General features: G+C 44.3%; 1 long non-coding RNA gene across 1 annotated transcript; it reads right to left on the bottom strand.

The window, feature by feature from the left end:
• Window positions 1-4,385: 4,385 nt before the first annotated feature.
• On the bottom strand, window positions 4,386-6,274 carry LOC149390280 (uncharacterized). Its single transcript, XR_016300241.1, has 3 exons — window positions 5,398-6,274; window positions 4,827-4,894; window positions 4,386-4,686 (listed from the first exon to the last, which is right to left on the bottom strand). It is a non-coding gene; the product is annotated as an uncharacterized LOC149390280 (long non-coding RNA).
• Between the last annotated feature and the right edge of the window lie 575 nt (window positions 6,275-6,849).

Here is a 6,849-nt window from a genome sequence, read left to right as displayed (position 1 = left end):
TACGTGCGCGAAGTTTCCCAAGGGAAAATAGCGCACTACATCAACCACACGTACGAGGCTCCTCCTCCAGCCCCGTTCGAGTCCATGTTCTTCACCGGCCAAGAGGCAGCGCGTGTGCTCCACCCGCACAATGGCGCGATAGTCGTCTCCGCACCGGTCGCCAACAACCTCGTCCGAAGGATCCTAATCGATAATGGAAGCTCCGCCGACATAATCTTCAAATCGGCGCTGGACAGAATGAAGCTATCCGGAGTAGGACCGACCCCGGTCTCGACCCCACTCTTTGGCTTCTCCGGGGAGAGGGTCATGACGGAGGGAACCATCGACCTCCCGGTCACCTTCGGAGCGCCGGGGGGGGGGGGGGGGGGGGGCTCGAGGACACTCGCATCGTATCCTTCCTAGTGGTGAACCAGCCCTCAGCGTACAACATCATCATCGGCCGCCTGACTCTCAACCGGTTGAAGGCTATAACGTCCACCTATCACCTGATGATGAAGTTCCCGACTGAGAAGAGGATTGCCATCATGTTGGGAGACCAGTCGATGGCGAGGATGTGCTACATCCAAGGCGTGGACGGGAAAGGGAAGGAAAAGATGGTGAGCGCCATCCTCTAGCTTGGTCAAGCTACAGAAGCTGGCACTGCGGTGGAAGCCCGTCCCCGTTTCTCATTATGTCATTTTATTTCCGGTTTTAAGACAATCTCGAATTTCAATAAGGCCAATGGCCCATGGATGTAATTTTTGACTATTTCTACATGGTAATTATATTACATTTCACCTCGAAGTCTTTATCTTGTTGCATTATAATTTCTAGTCTCCTGTACGAGTACACGAGACACTCGGGGGGCGAATGGGAAACAATGCTCAACGAAACTAGAGCTCGCTCGCTCAACAAAACAAAAACAAAAGTATAACAAAGTCTCAAGGGGCCGATGGTTAGGCCGGAGGTCCCAAGGAAAGACTTATCACGTAACTCCTCGTGCAGGCTCTACACGCGTCCTCGAGTTGAGTCCCGAGTCCGCGCTTGCCACCCAGCTCGTGAGCCGAAGGGCAGCAAGTCCCAAATGGGTTTCAAAGGCTCGCGCCCACCGGACGTACCTGGTCTAGCCAGCGTCCACGGAAAACCCGGTCACACAAACGTGACACCAAGGCCCCCCTCGAGGCCCAAGTCGTGCTAATCGATCACGGCTTCATTGGTGGGTCGAGAAAATAAGACACGCACAATAAAGTCGTGCTAATCGATCACGCCTTCATTGGTAAGTCGAGAAAATAAGACACGCGCAATAAAGTCGTGCTAATCGATCACGCCTTCATTGGTAAGTCGAGAAAATAAGACACGCGCAATAAAGTCGTGCTAATCGATCACGCCTTCATTGGTGGGTCGAGAAAATAAGACACGCACAATAAAGTCGTGCTAATCGATCACGCCTTCATTGGTAAGTCGAGAAAATAAGACACGCGCAATAAAGTCGTGCTAATCGATCACGCCTTCATTGGTAAGTCGAGAAAATAAGACACGCGCAATAGAGTCGCGCTAATCGATCACGCCTTCATTGGTGGGTCGAGAAAATAAGACACGCACAATAAAGTCGTGCTAATCGATCACGCCTTCATTGGTGGGTCGAGAAAATAAGACACGCACAATAAAGTCGTGCTAATCGATCACGCCTTCATTGGTGGGTCGAGAAAATAAGACACGCACAATAAAGTCGTGCTAATCGATCACGCCTTCATTGGTAAGTCGAGAAAATAAGACACGCGCAATAAAGTCGTGCTAATCGATCACGCCTTCATTGGTAAGTCGAGAAAATAAGACACGCGCAATAAAGTCGTGCTAATCGATCACGCCTTCATTGGTGGGTCGAGAAAATAAGACACGCACAATAAAGTCGTGCTAATCGATCACGCCTTCATTGGTAAGTCGAGAAAATAAGACACGCGCAATAAAGTCGTGCTAATCGATCACGCCTTCATTGGTAAGTCGAGAAAATAAGACACGCGCAATAAAGTCGTGCTAATCGATCACGCCTTCATTGGTAAGTCGAGAAAATAAGACACGCGCAATAAAGTCGTGCTAATCGATCACGCCTTCATTGGTAAGTCGAGAAAATAAGCCACGCGCAACAAAAGCCGTCCCTCGTGACGCATAAAAGCCGTCCCTCGTGACACACAAAGGCCGTCCCTCGTGGCGCACAAAGGCCGTCACTCGCGACGCACAAAGGCCGTTCCCTGTGACGCAATCCCGAGAGCGTTCACCCCGCATCCACATAAAAGCGTAGGTTTTGAGTTTCCACTCGACCTACGCTCGACCGGAAACTCGGGGGGCTAATGTTGTCAGCCCGTCTAGGGCCGACGAGGACAAAGGCATTTCTTCGACCCTCGTGGCCGGTGCGAGGTCTTGAACGGCGAAGCCCTGACCCAACCAGGGGCTGGCGCAAACCAAGGGCCAAGTCAAATGCCCATACAGCCGGCCCAAGGTTTGCCTCGGCCATTGGCCGGCCCAAGGCTTGCCTCGGCCATTGGCCGGCTCAAAGCTTGTCTCGGCCATTGGCCGGCCCAAGGCTTGCCTCGGCCATTGGCCGGCCCAAGGCTTGCCTCGGCCATTGGCCGGCCCAAGGCTTGCCTCGGCCATTGGCCGGCTCAAGGCTTGCCTCGGCCAATGGCCAGCTCTAGAGCCTTCCCTCGGCCATTGGCCGGCTCTAGAGCCTTCCCTCGGCCAATGGCCGGCTCTAGAGCCTTCCCTCGGCCATTGGCCGACCCAAAGGTGCTCACTCGGCCAAGGGGCCCCCCAAACACCCCTTGGCCGCCTATAAATAGAGAGGTCTGCCCTCTCCCAAAGGTAATCCGAATTTGAGTACTGAAACGCTGTCGAACTCGTACCTCGCTCGTTTCTCTCAAGTCTCGGCCTCTAAACACTTAAACCTCCTATATCCACCTCAATCCTACTAATGTTGAGCGTCGGAGAGGTAAACAAAGGCAACCCCTCTATTTCCCCTTTGTAGTTCACACCTTGTTGCTTACATTTCAGGTGCTTGGACGAGATAGAGATCACCTACAGCTAAGGGACGGCGTGGGATACCAAGCCCGACACTCTCGAGCCGGAGTAAGACCACTTGGTCCGGCCTTGGGTCTAACCACTTTGGGCTCCTAAATCGTTGTCCGAAAAACAGCGACAACAGTTATTACCTTGCTAATAAAACACAAATAAAAGCTTTAACAACTTCTGTTGTCGCTGATTTTCGGACAACGATTTAGGAGCCCGAAGTGGTTAGACCCAAGGCCAGACCAAGTGATCTCACTTCGGCTCGAGCGTGTCGGACTTGGTATCCCAAGTCGTCCCTTAGCTGTGAATGTCCCTTGAGTTCGTAAGAGTACCTTAAAAGGAGTAAAGAACAGGTGAACTAGGAAGGGAAAACAGAGGGGGTGCCTCTGTTTACCTCTCCGACGCTCAACATTAGTAGGATTGAGGTGGAGTATAGAGGTTTTAGAGGTGGTGAGAGGCCAAAGATGAGCGAAACGAGTGAAGTACGAGTTTGACAACGTTTCGGGACTCAAAATTGGATTTCCTGGACTAGGGGAGCGGCCCCTGTATTTATAGGCGGCCAAGAGGTGGTTTGAAGACCCCTTGGCCGAGTGAGCATGCTTTAGTCGGCCATTGACCCCCTCAATGGTTGGGTCGGCCAATGGCCGAGTGAGCACGGTGGTGAGGTTCACTCGGCCATTGGCCGAGTGAAGAGCTTGGGCCGCACTACAAGAAAACAGGGTATCAGAGACTAATTATTTAGTCTCCGATACCTGACAAACAATCTCGGATGAGTATCCGAGACTGATTTTCAGTCTCCTAGGCTAGTCTCGGATACCTAGTGGCGGATGCTACTATCAAGGACTAAAAGTCAGTCTCGGATATGCCGCAATATTCATGACAAAGAACTAGTCTCAGATACCACATTTTTCAGTCCTTAATAAGGTCGGCCGAGAACTCGTATTTAGTCACTAATAAGCATTTTTCAGACCGACTGTTAGTCCCGAATAACGTGATTGTTAGTCTCGGATATCGTGACTGATTGTAAGTCTTTTAAAACGGATTTTTAGTCTCGGATAAACTGATTTCTAGATTGAATTTTAGTCTCAGATAACATAATTTAGGGACCGATGTTTAGTCACTGTTCCATTTCTTGCTTTGTCTTTGATGTAGAGCTTTCGATACTGATTTTCACTCTCCAATACAGTGGCATCTGTGACTGTTTATTTAGTCTCGTCATGGTGCTTTGGAGACTAATTTTTAGCTCTAAATATAATGCTTCTAAGACAAGCATTTATGTATACAAGACTAATTTTTCAGTTTCTAAAAAAATCAGAGTACATAAGAATCTAAAATGAGCTTCATTAGAATAGCTTTCGTACCTATAAATTTGTAAATAAATTTATTATAAAATCATGCATAATCGTCAAAACAATATTCATGAAAAACTAAGAATAAAAAACAATCCAAATATATCCAAATCTCTACTGCAAAAAATATATAAGATAAATGAGATATTAAAGTTGAATCCGACATCCACGATTTACTAACACTCTTGACCTGGTATGCCGTTGGAGTTCTCATTTCTTTGATCACCACTTCCTTCATTGCTCGTAGATGAAACCATGGTCGAGTCAAAATCATCAAACTTAGTAGCTAGATATTCTTGTAGTCAAAATCATCAAACTTATAAATTACATACATAGATGTGTATATTTCTAGCTCTATTTCACAATAAGATTTTCAATCCTACACTAAAACAAATATTTAAACAGATAATTTTTTATTAAAAAAAAAAAACTTACCGGCAACGAGTAACTTTAGGAAGAGTAGAACAGAGGCGGCAACGGGCTCGGCAGCGGACAGCGGACAGCTTTATGAACAAGCATTGTAAAAAAAATTAGAACATTATCTAAGAAGCAAATTTACATATGTTATGTGTATATTTCCAGCTCTATTTCACAATAATGTCTACGAGATTGATCATTAAGACAGATTAATCCCTTAAAATTAAACGGTGTTTAATTTCATTTACGGAAGACTCTACGAGACCGCAAGATATTCACAGCACAAATGGCAATGTCAACTCAACATATCAAGTCTAAATTAAGAAATTAGATATTCATATGCAACATGCAGCAAGTTAGTAATCGTTCCAGGTAGAGAAGCACATGAAACAAGGAGTAAATATTAGCATTAGGTTATCATTGAGAAAGCCACAAAACCTTATAATCATAAAATCGTGGATAGAAATCTTTGTCTAAAACCATAAACAATTCATGTTTCTGAAACCTAATCCAAGAAATTCAATTCAAAACCCTTGAGATTTGATTTTGAAATTCGAGCAAATTAAAAATGGAATCACGGATTCCTTGCCTTGATGTTAAATCCGGCGAGCTTCTCTTTACGTTTGGCCAGCCCTTCTTTATCTCTGCTGCTGAATCACGGCGGGCCGAATCCCTCGAATCCTGCGAGTCAGATTTTGAACCCTAAAAGGAAATCCCAATCCAAGTAATCAATCAATTTTTTTGAAACCACACATTCAAGTGAAACAAATTCCACACAAGCATCAATTCGAAACCACATGCTCAGTCCAAAAAGTGAACCCGAGAGGACAATTATAATCAATATGTTCAATCAACAAGGTCAACCAACAGTCAGCCTTCACTTTCATCAGAACAAATCCACATCAATCAATCGTCACTTTCATTAGACGATTTCCTTCAGCCAAATTTCAGTTTTCTTCATCCTTTCCAGAAAAATCTCGCTCTGCCTCTAACTTATTCTTTTCCTGGCTGCGCATGCGCGACCACGGCGGCACAGTAGTCGTCTTCGCTCTCTCGGTTCACGCACAACCCACGCCGACGAGACAACAAGCGTAGTCGTTGCCATCCTCATCTCTCCATGTCCCTCTCTCTCTTTATTTTTCTCTTTTCCGGCCTCAGATCTCCCGCTCACTCTCTCTCTGCTTTGCTCTCTTTTCTTTCTCTCTTTCTCGGTCTCTCTTTCTTTGTTCTTATCTCTGTGTTTTTTTTTTCCTCTTTTGGTTTCGCTCTTTCTTTGTCTATCGCGTCCAAGAGATAAAGCAAAGAGATGAGTCGGTTCTCTTATGGATGAGGCTGAGAAAATTTTCAAAAATTGCCCTTAAATCCTTTTCAATTTCCCTTTCTTCCAATTTCTCCACAACCCAACTTTTCTTTTCTTTTTATTTGTTGCAAATAAATCTTTTTCTTTTTATTCCTTTCCCAGAAAATGAGAAACATGACTGAAAAATTAAGTAAATAATTTTCCTTCTTAAAATAATTCACGACGAGTTTATTTAAGGTTATTGGAATTTATTTTCACTTTTGTGGTCCTTCGCAAATTCTTGAAAATATTCCAGAACCTCGTCGACCTTAAAATCCTTAATTTTCATTCACAGTTTGTTACCGTCCTTTTGATAAACTTAATATGCAACATTTATCTTAAAATTTCGAGTCGTTACAATTTCTAAGATACAGCGCGTAATAAAAAAATAAGTAAAAGAATAAAAATGTTTCTAAAGGCCTAATGTTGAATCGGAATTAAATTTAAAAATTTTAAAAAAAATTTTAAAAAAAATAATACATTAGAACCCTAATGTTGAATCAGAACTAAATTAAAAAATAATAAAAAAAAATTCATGAGAACCCTAATGTTTAGTCTTTGATATTAAAAAAAAAAATTGATGCCACATTATTGGAGACTAATTTTTAGTCTTTGATACGTTAATATTTTCAAGACTGAATTTCAGTCTCCAATAAGACACTGTGCAAGAGTATGGAAGACTGATTGTTAGTTTCCGATTTT

Source organism: Urtica dioica, chromosome 7 (genome assembly GCF_054948205.1).
Source record: "Urtica dioica subsp. dioica isolate 48M chromosome 7, U.dioica_male_clone48M_v1_H2, whole genome shotgun sequence".
Taxonomy (NCBI): domain Eukaryota; kingdom Viridiplantae; phylum Streptophyta; class Magnoliopsida; order Rosales; family Urticaceae; genus Urtica; species Urtica dioica.
This window is presented reverse-complemented; position numbering and strand designations above follow the sequence as displayed.